Source organism: Ascidiella aspersa, chromosome 5, assembly GCF_963924565.1.
Source record: "Ascidiella aspersa chromosome 5, kaAscAspe10.2, whole genome shotgun sequence".
NCBI classification, from domain to species: Eukaryota; Metazoa; Chordata; class Ascidiacea; order Phlebobranchia; family Ascidiidae; genus Ascidiella; species Ascidiella aspersa.
In genome coordinates this window covers 12,398,533-12,402,248 of record NC_139451.1, presented here as the reverse complement: position 1 = coordinate 12,402,248, position 3,716 = coordinate 12,398,533, and the positions used below count along the sequence as shown (strand labels likewise).

General features: G+C 53.2%; 1 non-coding gene across 1 annotated transcript; it reads left to right on the top strand.

Moving 5' to 3' along the window:
* The first annotated feature begins 1,676 nt into the window (after positions 1-1,676).
* LOC146144010 (small subunit ribosomal RNA) lies at positions 1,677-3,487 on the top strand. Its single transcript, XR_014500486.1, has one exon. It is a non-coding gene; the product is annotated as a small subunit ribosomal RNA (ribosomal RNA).
* The last annotated feature ends 229 nt before the right edge of the window (positions 3,488-3,716 follow it).

The following is a 3,716-nucleotide window of genomic DNA, read 5'->3' as shown; positions in this document are numbered from 1 at the left end:
GTTAGTTTTACCCTACTGATGGTGTGTTGTTGCGGTAGTAATTCTGCTCAGTACGAGAGGAACCGCAGATTCAGACATTTGGTTCATGTGCTTGGCTGATAAGCCAATGGTGCGAAGCTACCATCTGAGGGATTATGACTGAACGCCTCTAAGTCAGAATCCCGCCTAGGAAGCGACGATACTTTTGTGCCTCGCCCTCGACGGGCAAAGATAAACGGTCGTTCGGCCGTTGCTAGTGCCGAGAGCCGATCTTTCGCGGGCGCGACAAGCGTCGCCCGCTAGTCGGCGAATCCTCCTGTTCGAAACGCGTGGTGCTAAATCATTCGTAAACGACCTAGTTGAAGACCGGGGTGTCGTAATCACTAGAGCAGTATCTTCACTGCGATTTGTTGAGAGTAAGCCTCAAAATCTATCGATTTGTCCGCAAGGTCGGGCGCTAAAAGCGATCTCGAACGCCTCCGGGCGCGCGAGGTTGTTTTTTTTCTAAGTTTTTTTTCGCCGCCGACACTTGTCTTTTTTTTCAATTTTTTTTTTTCAATTTTTCGCTCGCGCGGCGGGCCTTTCCACGTTCACATCGGGGCGAAATTTTTTATGTTTTTCGACAGTCCTTTGCAATTTTTTCGATCTCTCTTTTCGACACTTTTTTGCCGCGCGGCGGGCCTTTGCACGTTCACATCGGGGCGAAATTTTTTATGTTTGTCGACAGTCCTTTGCAATTTTTTCGATTTTTCTTTTCGACACTTTTTTGCCGCGCGGCGGGCCTTTCCACGTTCACATAGAGGGCAGGTCTTTATTTTTTTGTGACTGTCCTTTACAATTTTTTTTTCGCGCACTCGGGCTTTAGCATATTTCCGCCCAGCGAGCAAGAGCATATTTAGGCCGCGGGAGCATGAGCCTGTTTAGGCCGCGCGAGCTTTGAATATATTTCGGCCGCGGGAGCATGAGCCTGTTTAGGCTGCGCGAGCAGTGAGTACATTTCGGCCGCGGGAGCATGAGCCTGTTTAGGCCGCGCGAGCATTGAATACATGTCGGCCGCGCGAACATTGAACATATTTCGGCCGCGCGCGCGAGCAAGAGCCTGTATAGGCCGCGCGAGTATTGAGTACATTTCGGCCGCGCGAGCATGAGCCTGTTTAGGCCGCGCGAACATTGAACATATTTCGGCCGCGCGCGCGAGCAAGCGCCTGTATAGGCCGCGCGAGCGTGTGATATGCCTCGCAATAGTTCAACACCTGGCGCAATCGTGCACCTTTTTTTTACGTTAGAATTTCAAACGGAAGACCCCAGGGACAACACTCATCTTTGCTATACTTGTGGGAGCTGACAAGCTTCGACAAGTAAAGAATCGGTGAAAAGGCGATTGGCTCGCTGGGCAGATGTTGCTGCTGCGCGAAGAGCCGAGTGTCAGTTTGTCGGGTTCTGAGCGGTCGCTTCGGCGAAGTTGTCTGGCGTGCGTTGCGCTCGCGCCGGTGTTGGCGACGTGGCGGTCGAAAGGCCTGCCGACGAAGTCTTACTCCGGCGGGTGCGACGGGCGGTGACGGTTTTCTGAGTTCGGGCAGCCGAGCAAAGAACGAAATTTTAACGGAGAGAAGCCTTCGGGTTTCGCATCGACCGAGCGACGGCGCCGCATCAGCGGCGCCTCCTTCGTCGGCCTTTCGGGGCTACGCTAAAGTAGCTACCTGGTTGATCCTGCCAGTAGTCATATGCTTGTCTCAAAGATTAAGCCATGCAAGTCTAAGTACGAGCTCTCGTACAGTGAAACTGCGAATGGCTCATTAAATCAGTTATGGTTCATTTGATCGTACGTTTTACGTGGTTAACTGTGGAAATGCTAGAGCTAATACATGCGTGAAGCGCCGACCTCGCGGGAGGCGTGCTTTTATCAGACCAAAAACCGACCGGGCTTCGGCCCGCAACCTTTGGTGACTCTGGATAACTTTGCGGATCGCACGGTCTCGCACCGGCGACGGATCATTCAAGTGTCTGCCCTATCAACTTTCGTCGGTACGGTACTGGCCTACCGAGGTTCTTACGGGTAACGGAGAATCAGGGTTCGATTCCGGAGAGGGAGCCTGAGAAACGGCTACCACATCCAAGGAAGGCAGCAGGCGCGCAAATTACCCATTCCCGACGCGGGGAGGTAGTGACGAAAAATAACAATACAGGACTCTAAACGAGGCCCTGTAATTGGAATGAGTACACTTTAAAACCTTTAACGAGTATCCATTGGAGGGCAAGTCTGGTGCCAGCAGCCGCGGTAATTCCAGCTCCAAAAGTGTATATTTAAGTTGTTGCGGTTAAAAAGCTCGTAGTTGGATTTTGGGCGCAGGCGGCCGGTCCGTCGCAAGGCGTGTACTGGCCGTCCTGGCCTCACCTCCGGTTCTCCGCCGGTGCCCTTGACTGAGTGTCGGCGGCGGCCGGAACGTTTACTTTGAAAAAATTAGAGTGTTCAAAGCAGGCGATTCGCCTGAATAATGGTGCATGGAATAATGGAATAGGACCTCGGTTCTATTTTGTTGGTTTTCGGAGCGCGAGGTAATGATTAAGAGGGACAGACGGGGGCATTCGTACTGTGCCGTTAGAGGTGAAATTCTTGGATCGGCGCAAGACGAACGACTGCGAAAGCATTTGCCAAGAATGTTTTCTTTAATCAAGAGCGAAAGTCAGAGGTTCGAAGACGATCAGATACCGTCCTAGTTCTGACTATAAACGATGCCAACTAGCGATCGGGGGGCGTTAGTTTTACGACCTCTCCGGCAGCTTGCGGGAAACCAAAGTCTTTGGGTTCCGGGGGAAGTATGGTTGCAAAGCTGAAACTTAAAGGAATTGACGGAAGGGCACCACCAGGAGTGGAGCCTGCGGCTTAATTTGACTCAACACGGGAAATCTCACCCGGCCCGGACACAGTGAGGATTGACAGATTGAGAGCTCTTTCTTGATTCTGTGGGTGGTGGTGCATGGCCGTTCTTAGTTGGTGGAGCGATTTGTCTGGTTAATTCCGATAACGAACGAGACTCTGGCTTGCTAACTAGTTACGCGACCCAATCGGTCGGCGTCTAACTTCTTAGAGGGACTAGTGGCGTTTAGCCACACGAGATTGAGCAATAACAGGTCTGTGATGCCCTTAGATGTTCGGGGCCGCACGCGCGCTACACTGACCGGATCAGCATGTGCTCGCCTTGGCCGACAGGTCTGGGTAACCCGCTGAACCCCGGTCGTGCTAGGGATAGGGAATTGCAATTATTTCCCTTGAACGAGGAATTCCCAGTAAGCGCGAGTCATTAGCTCGCGTTGATTACGTCCCTGCCCTTTGTACACACCGCCCGTCGCTACTACCGATTGAATGGTTTAGTGAGGTCCTCCGATTGGACCTGGCGCGGCCGGCAACGGTCGAGCCGGCGTCCGAGAAGACGATCTAACTTGATCATTTAGAGGAAGTAAAAGTCGTAACAAGGTTTCCGTAGGTGAACCTGCGGAAGGATCATTAACGGTCTCGCAAACGCTTCGGCGAACGCGAAACTCGGACAAGCGAGAGAAAAAGTCTTTGCTACCCGGCGCCCGACCCGCGAGGAGCGGCGCGCCGGCCGGCGATTCGGTCACCCGGTAATGTTTGCGCGTCGAGTGCCGCGGTGCCGCGCGCTCCGGCTTCAAGCGTCGGCCTGGCCGACCGCTCGGCGCGGTCTATTTTGTCACCCTATAGTGCGAGGCACTGTGCG